This window comes from Suncus etruscus, chromosome 1 (assembly GCF_024139225.1).
Source record: "Suncus etruscus isolate mSunEtr1 chromosome 1, mSunEtr1.pri.cur, whole genome shotgun sequence".
In the NCBI taxonomy this organism is placed as follows: domain Eukaryota; kingdom Metazoa; phylum Chordata; class Mammalia; order Eulipotyphla; family Soricidae; genus Suncus; species Suncus etruscus.
The window spans coordinates 194,089,877-194,101,618 of NC_064848.1; the positions used below are offsets into that span (position 1 = coordinate 194,089,877).

General features: G+C 47.1%; 1 protein-coding gene and 1 pseudogene across 1 annotated transcript in view; one reads left to right on the plus strand and one right to left on the minus strand.

Annotated features, from left to right (window-relative positions):
- The window catches only part of MARCHF10 (membrane associated ring-CH-type finger 10), a 74,201-nt gene extending 68,075 nt beyond the window's left edge, over positions 1 to 6,126 (minus strand). Inside the window, exon 1 of the mRNA XM_049779090.1 lies at positions 5,960 to 6,126. The gene's annotated coding sequence lies outside the window, so the exon portion shown is untranslated. The remainder of the gene's footprint in view (positions 1 to 5,959) is intronic.
- Positions 6,127 to 10,127: 4,001 nt separating this feature from the next.
- Positions 10,128 to 10,538, plus strand: LOC126001067 (40S ribosomal protein S25-like; annotated as a pseudogene).
- Positions 10,539 to 11,742: the final 1,204 nt, after the last annotated feature.

Genomic DNA, 11,742 nt, shown 5'->3' on the forward strand with positions numbered 1-11,742 from the left:
GTTGCTTTGCCCAGTTGTCTTTATCTTAGTCTGATTTCTCTTCTTATTTTAATCTCCATTGTTTGAAAGGCACAGCTGCCCTTTTTCAGACTGAAGGGCCTCTTTGTATGGTGTCACCACCCCTGGTGCCCCCCCTGCTCCAGGTATAAATAATGCAGCTGTATTCATCAGTTGGCTTCAGGGAGCCTGTCCTGATTATTTGTGGGGAGTTAGATGGACAGACATTTGATTCAGAAGCAATTACATGTGATATAAACAAACACACACTAAGAGCCCTCGCTAAATTAGCAATGGCCAAAGTTATGAGCCCCTGGTAGCTTAAATTCATTGATTCAATAATGAATGAGCTCCTGTTCCAGCCCAGGCGCTATGCCAGGGCCTGGGATGGAGCAGGCAGCAAAATGAACGTGACCCCAGGCCTACTGTTGCTCACCGTGTAGCATGAGAGACCAATATGGGCTGAGGGGACCCAAATGGGGTTGGTAAGTGCTCTGGAGATGTGAGGTTGGCTCTGAGGGAATTAGTAGGGAAGGGAACCCCTGGCAAGGGAAGCACTGGTTTCTGTAGGGAATTAACCTCACAAGGTTTGACAAGGACCCCGGCAGAGTGAGGAGGCTTTACTCAGGAGGGGAAGTGAGGGGCTGGTGTGAGTGGGGTTAGGGGAGTCAGAGCAGCACCACAGCAGCCTCCTACTTCCAGGGACAGCCTCCTACTTCTGCACATACGTACCCTGATTTTGAGGTACCTTCTAACTTTTGGGGAAGGTTTCAAACTGTGTGCGAGGGGTGTGGGGGCAGGGGTAATGATTAGTTTTGCACATTTACAAAGGCCCTTTGGCATATAAAAGGGGTGGAATCTATACATTTTTATTTGGGGTGTGTGGGCCATAACAGGTAGCACTCAGGTTATTCCTGGCTCTGTGCTCAGAAATCTCCCTTGGCAGGCTCATATCCCTTGACAGGGGATCATATGAGATGGCTGGAATCAAACCTGGGTCTGTCCAGGGTCAGCCGTGTGCAAGGCAAATGCCCTACCAGCAAGGCAAATGCCCTACCACTGTGCTATTGCTCTGGTTCCAGAATTTATACATTTTTAAATGTACATTGAGACCCTGGAGGAAAGTGAATATAGTCAAGCTGACTTAACTAATCAGGGTCCTAAGTAGGGGTGATGAAATGTAATCTAAGCAACTGAGGCATTGTACCAAGCATTTATACAGCGACTCATTCTATCTTCACCACAATGGGGGGGGGGGGGGCTCTATTGTGCAGGAAAGGGAACTAAGAAACTGAGACCAAGGGGGCTGCATAACTTGCTGAGGTTCCAGAGATTGCAGAGAGCTAACCAGCTGTGCCCAGCCCTCAGCCAGAATATACACTCTCAGGAGAGAACCCATAGACCTCCAGGAAGGCTGGTAGGTGTTGACATTCCTTGTAGAAAACTCTGAAGGTTTTGGATTTGCTCAGCAATGGTCAGGGCTTACTCCTGCTGCTACACTTAGTAATCACTCCTGGTGGTACTCAGGGAATCATATGGAATACTGGGGATTGAACCTAGGTTGACTGCCTATAAGGCAGGAGAGCCCACTGTGCCATCTCTCTGGCCCCAGAAGAGCCAGTTGGAGAGAAATGGAGGAAATTGAGATGACTGGGGTCTGGCTAATGAAACCGTTGAGAAGCAGATTGTCTGAGAGATGACACTGTTGGCATTTTGGTGATGACTGGTGATGACAGAAAGGGCACTGAGGAAGGAGGCAAGCCCAGCATAAAACTCTGAGGGACTAAGAGGGAACTAGAGAGCTAGATAAGCCCCAGAATATGGGATATTCCTGGAGGCAAAGAAGACAGTATATCCTCGTGGAGGTTGCTCTGCTAAGAGCACTGAGCAGGGCAATGGAATTGAAGATAGAATCAGAGGGAATAGGACAATGTTCACAAGCTGCTTTGTCTGAGCGAATATTGGGGTTCACTGAATAATTATACAAGTATTCAAGATCATTTCTCTCAGGCCATCCCAGGCCACACCACTCCTGTTCTCTCTGGAAGGGCAGCACTTCCAAACATTCTGGTATATTTTTGGTGGTGTCAAGGCTTGGGAAACAGCAGACAAGACAAAGTCCCTCCCTACCCTAGCTCTGCTTTTCACTCTCTTTTCTGCTTCTTTTTTTGTTTTTGTTTTTGTTTTTGAACCACACCCATTGATGCTCTGGGGCTACTCCTGGCTTGGGGGACCATATGGGACACCCGGGGATTGAACCGTGGTCTGTCTTAGGTCAGCCGTGCAAGGCAAACACCCTACTGCTGCACTGGTGGAGGCTGGGCCTGCCTTGAGATCACCCTTCATCTGACCAGGCTCCTGTAAAATCTTGAGAGCATTACTGGTGAGCCCTGAAGCCAAAGGGAAGAACTCAAACTCAAGTCCCTCAGGGATTATTTTCCCTTTGCTCTAGAAAGTGGTTTTGAGAACTGGAATCTGAAACTCCAGTCTGGGAGATTGGCAAGCACAAATCTAGATTTTGACCCTGAGTATTTCAATGTCCTTCCTGAACTTGATTTTCAAAGAGTAATTTCCCCAAGAATCTGTACCAATGTAGAATGAAGTTAATATTCCCAGGTATTGGTAAAAGAGGAACAGAGACAGACAAAGACAGACAAAAGAACCCCCAGTGTTACTGTTGGAAAGAAGTGTCTGAATATTAATCAGGCAAGAACAGAAGAATTCAGAAAGAAAATACATCAGTGGTCACTAACAGGAGTCCATGTAGGTGACGCAATTTGTTCACAAAGTTAACAGAGAAATGCCAACTAATTATCAAACAGTGTTATTTTTCAGGGATCTCAATCATGAGGCATGAAACAGCTTTGTCCCAGTGGGTAGGAAATAACCATTTGAAATATTTGCTAGGCCACCTCCGACTTCACAATCACCTAGCAAATAAAAGATTTGAAAGCTGCCAACAATCTCTTCCCTCCTATGGGCTAAAACTGTACTTGACTATATAAATGATTCTTTCGAAGCTTGCTAGTGCCACATGTAATTTCTCATGAAGGCCCATTGATTCGTTGTGAGATTAAGCACATACCATGGGCACCAAGGAAGCTAAGCTTGATCTAGAAGAATGAAATCAAGATGTTGGGTAGGTCCTACAGTTTAGGCAAACAGTCTTCATGTTTCTGAAGGGTCACTTGAGCTTCATGCTGCAATTCTGGTTTGATAAACGGATCAAGGCAAACATGAAACAGAAATTGCTGCATTGAAATACAATCGGCACAAGATCGTGCTTAATTTGTGAATTTTTGCTTTGTGGGCCTACTCAACCAGATGGCCATTTGAAGTCAGAAAATTTTCTACAGCAAACAGACAGGTGGAAGGGGGTAAAGGGTGAGGGAGAATGGTGGTAAAATGTAGGCGAGCTCAGTGTTTCTAAAATAGCATCCTGGGTTCTCTTCACCTTTGAACTGCTCCATTTAAAATTGCCTCATGGTCTTTGCATGTTTCTGTTTTAAGTCTTTGGTGATAATTTATTGAGCTAACTTTGGGCTTTAGAAACCAACAGAAGGAGTCCAGTTGAATTTGGAGAGGGAGAAGGAAAAGGGGACCAAAGAAAATGCCTGTGGAGAAGGAAGAAAGGTTTGCTGAAAACAAGAGAGACTGGCTTTTAGCCTCAAAATTCTAGTATCTGCACATTCAATGAGGACTATTTTAAGAATTTTGTGACATATACATCCCTTGCCTATAAATTTCCAATGATATAAGATTAAAATTCCTTAAAGAGGACAGAATCTTATGACAGATTTTCTCAGTTCTCTAAAATTAACTTCATATTTGTATTACACAGGTTTTCTCTTCAATGGCCACAGCAGTCAAAGAACTGATTAGATGAGAGTTCTATTTAATAGCAATCAAGTTGTTCTACTGTTTTCTTTCGTCTGTTCCTAATAGACCAATTAAGGTGACTATTTGATATAGCAATAAAAAAGATATAAAGCCCTCTTTAGGTTCAAAGTCCTTTTGAATCAAAAGGGATGTTTCTTTCAGGTATTACATATTATATATCCACACCCCCCCCACATTTTTCACATCTGGGGGCTTGGATGAGGGATTTCAGGAAGATCCTATTATATATAATTAATTAGTAATCACAGAGGTCACAGGAACTGTTTAAAAGACAGCTTGAGGGGCAGCTTTAGATAGCACAGCGGTAGGGCATTTGCCTTGCACGCAGTTGACCCAGGATGGACCTAGGTTCGATCTGGGCATCCCATATGGTCTCAGAAGCCTACCAGGAGTGATTTCTGAGGGCAGAGTTAGGAGTAACCCTTGAGTGTGACCCCCAAACTATAAACAAATGAATAAACAAATAAGAGGCAGTTTTAAAACTGCCCTAGCACTTCTCAGGTAGAGGGAACTAGGAGGGCCTGGAGGTGTGGGGTAAGGGGGTCAGAAGTCCCTTTAGTCCTTCTGTTGGCATAAGAACTTGCTGAGCAGGACAGCTCTTGTGCAAGGACTTCAATTGTGAACCACACACTGTCCGTGGAACCCAAAGGAGAGACTCAGAGTGTAACTGGGGTAAACCTGAGTGAGCGGTGGTGATGGTGTGTGTGTGTCTGTGTGTGTGTGTGTGTGTGTCTGTGTGTGTGATGAAATGGGGTGGGGGCCGCTGGCTCCTTGTGTGTGTGTGTGTGTGTGTGTTGAAATGGGGTGGGGTCCACTGGCTCCTTGTGTGTGTGTGTGTGTGTGTGTGTGTGATGAGATGGGTGGGGGCCGCTGGCTTCTTGTGTGTGTATGTGTGTGAGATGAAATGGGGTGGGGTCCACTGGCTCATTGTGTGTGTATGTGTGTGTATGTGATGAAATGGGGTGGGGCCGCTGGCTCCTTGTGTGTGTGTGTGTGTGTGTGATGAAATGGGGGGGGACTGGCTCCTCGTGTGTGTGTTTGTGTATGATGAAATGGGGTGGGGGCCACTAGCTCTTTCTGTGTGTGTGTGTGATGAAATGGGGTGGAGGCCACTGACTCCTTGTGTGTGTATGTGTGATGAAATGGGGGGGCCCTGGCTCCTTGTGTGTGTGTTTGTGTATGATGAAATGGGGTGGGGGCCACTAGCTCTTCGTGTGTGTGTGTGTGTGTGTGTGTGTGTGTGATGAAATGGGGGCACTGGCTCATTGTGTATGTATGTATGTGTGTGTGTGTGTCTGTGAGATGAAATGGGGTGGGGTCCACTGGCTCCTTGTGTGTGTGTGTGTGTGTGTGTGTGTGTGTGTGTGTGATGAAATGGGGTGGAGGCCGCTGACTCCTTGTGTGTGTGTGTGTGATGAAATGGGGGGACTGGCTCCTCGTGTGTGTGTGTGTGTGTGTGTGTGTGTGTGTTTGTGTATGATGAAATGGGGCCACTAGCTCTTTCTGTGTGTGCGTGCGATGAAATGGGGTGGAGGCCACTGACTCTTCGTGTGTGTATGTGTGATGAAATGGGGGGCCCTGGCTCCTCGTGTGTGTGTGTGTGTGTGTGTGTGTGTGTGTGTGTGTGTGTGTGTGTGTGTGTGTGATGAAATGGGGTGGAGGCCGCTGACTCCTTGTGTGTGTGTGTGTGTGATGAAATGGGGGGACTGGCTCCTCGTGTGTGTGTGTGTGTGTGTGTGTGTGTGTTTGTGTATGATGAAATGGGGCCACTAGCTCTTTCTGTGTGTGCGTGCGATGAAATGGGGTGGAGGCCACTGACTCTTCGTGTGTGTATGTGTGATGAAATGGGGGGCCCTGGCTCCTCGTGTGTGTGTGTGTGTGTGTGTGTGTGTGTGTGTGTGTGTGATGAAATGGGGTGGGGTCCACTGGCTCCTCTCCAGCATCCCCAACCTGCCTCCCACTGACAGCAGACAAGGGGGCAACCGTCCCCTTGTGGAGCCGTCCAGTGTGTGGGGGCAAGACAAGGGCATCCGGACACCAGGTCACCCGGGCCGGCCGTTACCTGGCGAGTCTGTCCAGGCCTTTCTCCCCGGCGGGGGCTAAAGGGGCCGAGGGGCGGGGCCGGCGGGCAAGCGCGGGGCGCAGGAACCGCCCATCAATGCCTGGTCTCCTCTTGCTCCTCCTCCTCCTCCTCCTCCTTTGACTGTTCCCCTCCCTCTAGCCAGCCCCTCTTCCTCCTGCTTTCCTCCTCCTCCTCCTCCTCCTCCTCCTCCTCCTCCTCCTCCTCCTCCTCCTCCTCCTTCTCCTCCTCCCCGGAGGCTCTGCTTTCCGCGGCGCCCGAGCCCGGCTTCCTCAGGGCGGAGGCGGAGGGGGCGGCTGCTGGGCGTCCTCCCGTTGCCCGGGCAACGCGGCCTCCTCCCAACTCTCGCGCGCTCTGAGCCGCGAGAACGCGACTCGGGGGCGGGGCCGCGGCCCGGGATCCTAGGCGCGCACGTGGGCGCCGCGCCGGTTGCCATGGGAACGCGTCGCGCCTCGGGGCGGAAGTGCGAGCGCTGCGAGCTGGAGGCGCGCAGTTGCTCGGAGGTGGAGGCCTGGGTGGGCCGCAGGGCCGCATCCAGGCCTTCCTCCTCTGAACCCCGCATCTATGCTGTGCCTCCTAAAGGCTGAGGTTAGGAAATGAGAGGAGAAAGATATGTTAAGGGCATAAATTTTTTTTTAAAAAAGGAATTCAGGATACTAGCTGGGTACTGAGAAAGGAGAGTGCTGCTACTGAGTGGTGGGAGCTGTGCTGGTTATCTGGGAGTAAAGAAACATAATGCATGGGTTAAGACATTTTGATTGCATAGCTGACCCGGGTTTCATCCTTGATAATCCTGGATGGTCCCTGGAGCACCCTAAAGGGTAAATAAACCCTGAGCACCGCCCTGTGTGGGCCCTTTCCAAATAACAATAACGATAATGCTGCTGATGATAACAATAAAAAGGAAGACAGAAATGCCTCTCCCAAAGGGGAGACAGAACCAATCCAGAGCCCATGATTCCCCCGCCCCTGCTTTTTTGCACTCTAGGCTGCCTTTCCTGACTGACAAGGAGGGTTAGACTCTATCCAGGTTTGGAAGACAGGCTTAGAATCCATGCCTGCCTCGCCCTCTCGCTGCCAGGTTTACTTCTGTCCAGTTTTCACAGGCAGAAAGGGCTCTTCCATTTATTTGTGCATTTATTTTTGTCAGAAATTAACTGACAAACGTCAGGAAGGTTTTATTTGGGGAGAGCACAGAAAGAAATGCAGGATAGAAACTCTTGGCTCTTTTATCCGTGCATAGAATGTCTTAAGTGTCTCCAGGTTTGGGGTGTCTCCATTGGGTAGACTTGTCTCAAGCAGCTTGGCACTCTTCTAGAAAGTGCTATTCATCACCACCCTGGCTTGGGGCTCCTTGCTGCATAAGTGGATTGTTTGAAGGTCTCTTAACCACACCCAGGGTTCCAGTCTTCTACACCCTCTCTGCAATCATAATCCTATTCTGTAACCAACACAGGTCTCTTGTGGCTGGTTCCCTGCTAAGGAAAAAAGGCCCAGACACTGTCTGTGGAATGGAGTCAAGCCTTTCCCTCTCCTTCACCCAGACTCGCTTTCTTGATTTTTCCCTCTGTTGGTATGTTTTCACTCATGCTTCAGCTGCAACAGACTGGGGCATTCCCCCTTGCCATCACTGACAATTCCTCTCCCTATCCTGGAGTTTTTGATTATTTGCTTTTCTAAAGGAGATTCTTAGAGAAGATCTTTAAAATACACCAGATTGAAACTAGAATAGGGATAGCTGAGAATTTAGTCTAGTGGAGTGAGGATCTCCCTCAAAAGCAGTTATAATCAGAATAATTTTAATTTTAATGATGTATAGAAAGAACATGGAAGGCGAGAGGTAGTAGAGAGAAGTGACAAGTAGTAGATAGGGCTTAAAAGGGGCTTTCTGTTCCCAGCCTTCTCATATTGTCGGCTAGTAAGGTAGTTGGACCTAGAGTCTTCTCGTTCCACTTTAAAACCTGTGGATAACACTGGGAAGAGAGTCAAAGGTCTGAAGCACAGGTTTTGCATGAAGGAAGCCAAAGTTCTATTTTCAGTCCTGCACAGACCCCTGCATCATAGAGAATGACTCCTGAACATCCCTAGGCGTGCCCCTCCAATGATTTGTATAACATAACAGTATCTGGTGCCAGAGTGGTGCCGCAAGTGGTAGGACATCTGCCGTGCATGCACTAACCTAGGACAGACTGAGGTTCAATCCTCTGTCGCCCTATATGGTCCCCCAAACCAGGAGGGATTTCTGAGTGCATGGCCAGGAGTGATCCCTGAGCATCACCAGGTCTGGCCCAAAAATAAAAAACCAAAAAATAAATAAATAAATAACCCCCCCAAAAAACCCAACAACCCAAAACCAGTATCTACCACAAAAATGGCCTTCAGATTAGAAAAGGACAAACAATATCAAACATTTGGTATATACTCAATATGAATGAACTGGTTGCTTTACTGGGATGGGAGAAATAATATCTTGCACATAATTTACCTGGGCTTGATCCCTGACACCACATATGGTCTGCTGAGCACTTCTAGGAGTGATCCTTGAGTGCAGAGTCAGGAATATACCCTGAGCACAGCCAGGTGTGTCCCCAACCCCCAAACAAACAAGAGAAAACTAGTTGCTTTATATTTTGAGACCTAGTTCAATATTTTATTTAACTTTCATGAATGTACACCAGAAATATTTAAGAATTTTAACAGGTTTGGAAACATCTTGTCCTCTATGTTTAAAATCCTTTTATGTTGCATATGTTTCTGGAAAGTAAACACTATGAAAAGAATAAAATTTCTCTTGAAAGAAGTATAATTCCCTTAGGGGTGCCAGAGGCCAGCTTTGCCCAAAGCTATGGAACAAGGTTATTGTCTAATGAGTAAATGGATGCTTGGTGTATAAGTCCCAGATAAGTTCTAATGTTCAAAAGCACAGTGTTAGAAAAGAGAAATATTACAGGGTAACACAATTCCTGGTTAAGGAAAGGATTCTTCCCTTGTTCTTTGTAGAGTGTTCCTGGTAGAAGACAAATACATGAAGAAAAAAAAATTAACATACTCTAGAGAGTGAAATCTAACGACTGAGCTATTTGGTGTTTGCAAATAAGCATCAAGGATTTCTTCCTTTTAAGAGCTCTATAAAGGGCAGCTTCAAGAATAAAATTTCAGAAGTAGACCATGTGTTAAGTTTCAGAAATAGCATTTCTGAGGGGAAATATTTAATTCAGTGCAAAGAGGAAGCTCTCTCTCTCTCTAGAGGGGCATCTGTGTATTCTAAGCATTCCTAGCTTCTGGGGGCCTGATGCCCCCCTTATCCATGGAGATGACCTATTGATTTGAGACACTCCAACTTCCCTAATAGTCCCCCTTCCGAGGAGAGTCTAACAATGTGACTGTTGCTTTAACCAGGAGCTCCTCCAAACAGCAGAGCGCTTCATGCCAAGTGGTCCAAGCAGGCAGCCTCCTTTCTAGATAGTATTTTACCTTGGACCTCACCACGACTAACAGGCTCTGTTCTAATCAGTGCACACCAGGGTGGTGATGCAGACTGTATTCCATGAGAGGATGTAAGTCTCCCGGAAACACCCCTAGGAGTGGCTTTCCTGAGGAGGGAAACGTGGCGTGGGAGCCCTTTAGCCCTTCATGGGTCCTCCTGTGCAGGGCTTTACCTGACTTGTTTCAATTAGTGCCTCCTGGCTTATTGAATATGCCAGGGGTTGCAGTGACATTTGGGCCAGGCTGTTACATGGGATGCAGCATTATCTTTGGCACCCACCAAGAGAGCTCTCACACTGAGGTGATTGAGGTGGTGAGATAGTTTGGTAAGTGTGGCAGGGTGAGTCCTTTGGACTATAAATGAGGACCTGGTATTGAACTCTTGGTTTTGTAGCATCAGAAATGCCATGTTAGTCCTTTTCTTTTGTTTTTTGGGCCACATCTCGTGCCGCTCAGGGGCTACTCCTGGCTATGTGCTCAGAAATCGTCCCTGGCTTGGGGAACCATATGGGATGCCAGGGGATCAAACTGTGGTCCGTCCTAGGTTAGCACTTGCAAGGCAGACGCCTTACCACTAGTGCCACCGCTCCGGCCCCATGCTAGTCCTTTTCGTCTGATATCTTAGTGGGGCTGTAGTGGTAGCTGCTATCTTCCGAGCTTCACAATGCCTCCCAAGGATGACAAGAAAAGAAAGATGCCAAAAAGTCGGCCAAGGAAGACAAGGACCCAGTCAACAAGTCTGGTCTGGGGGCAAGGCCAAAAAGAAGTGGTCCAAAGGCGGAGTTCGGGACAAGCTCAATAACTTAGTGTTGTTTGATAGAACCATCTATGACAAGCTCTTCAAGGAAATCCCTGACTATAAGCTCATAACTTCTGCTGTTGTCTCTGAGAGGCTAAAGATTCAGGGGTCTCTAATTAGGCAGTCAGCCCTTCAGGAGCTCCTGAGTAAAGGGCTTTTAAACTCATGTGCAAGCACAAAGCTCAAGTGATTTACACCAGAAACACTGAGGGCGGAGATGCCCCAGCTGCTGGAAAGATGTGTGAGAAGGTCCCAACTGTACATTTTGAAAAATAACACTTTATTGTCAAAAACAAACAAAAATAATGCCATGTTAGATAGTATGGAGCTTATCATTCTAGGAATTGATTGCCAATGATACCACTCAGTAGGGGATATAGCTCAGCTACAAATGTAGAGCATATTTGAGGCCCTAGGTTTGATCCCCAGTACCCAAACAGCAACAATCTCATGCAGCAGAGGCCTGCTGTCTCCCACTTAGCAAGCTATTTTATCATACAACACAGTGCTAGATGCCTGGGTTACAGATACTCCCTCCTAGGGATGCTTACGAGGCATTTCCTCCTAGGGGAACAGCATTCCCAGGAGATAGAATTAAAGATCAGAGGGTTTGGCAAATATTGAATTAGATCAAAGGGAATTGAGTGTTCTTGAGGGATATTTCTAGCAGGTTGAGGAGCCCTTAAGGAATAACCTTCCTTCCTGTCAGAGATGTTTCCATGCAGATAAAGAATTGGGCCGGAGAGATAGCATGGAGGTAGAGTGTTTGCCTTGCATGCAGAAGGATGGTGGTTCGAATCCCGGTGTCCCATATGGTCCCCCCCAAGCTTGCCTGGAGCAATTTCTGAGCATAGAGCCAGGAGTAACCCATGAGCACTGCCAGGTGTGACACAATAACAAAAACAAAACAAACAGACAAACACACAAAAAAGAATGGGATTAGTCACCTCAAAGCATTTAGGAACTTGTTTCAAGTTTTGTGTCATTTTGCTCATGTTTGGGTCCCATTCTCTTCTATTTGTACTGTTATTAACATTTTTGGGACCTGTGTCAGAATTCTCACAGTAGTACTGATTAGGATGAAGCTGAGAATTATTATAATTGTCATCATCATCATCATCATCATCATCATCATCATCATCATCAGGCTTTTGGACCACACCTGGCAGTGCTCAGGAGTTCCTCCTAGCTCTGTGCTCAGAAATCACTCTTGGCAGGCTCAGAGGATCATATGGGATGCCGGGGATCGAACCCAGGCCTGTCCCAGGTCGGCCACATGCAAGGCAAATGCCCTACTGCTGTGCTATTGTTCCAGACCCTCAAAAATGAGAAAATTTGACATCCTTAGCAACTGAGCATACTCAGAGTTGAAGGGGGAATGAGTCCAGACTTCCTCATTAGCCATGGAGGTGGGTGGAAACAGCAAGTACCCAGTTTCTGTATTGTTCCCCGAGACATCATAGCTGCTTGACAAATATTG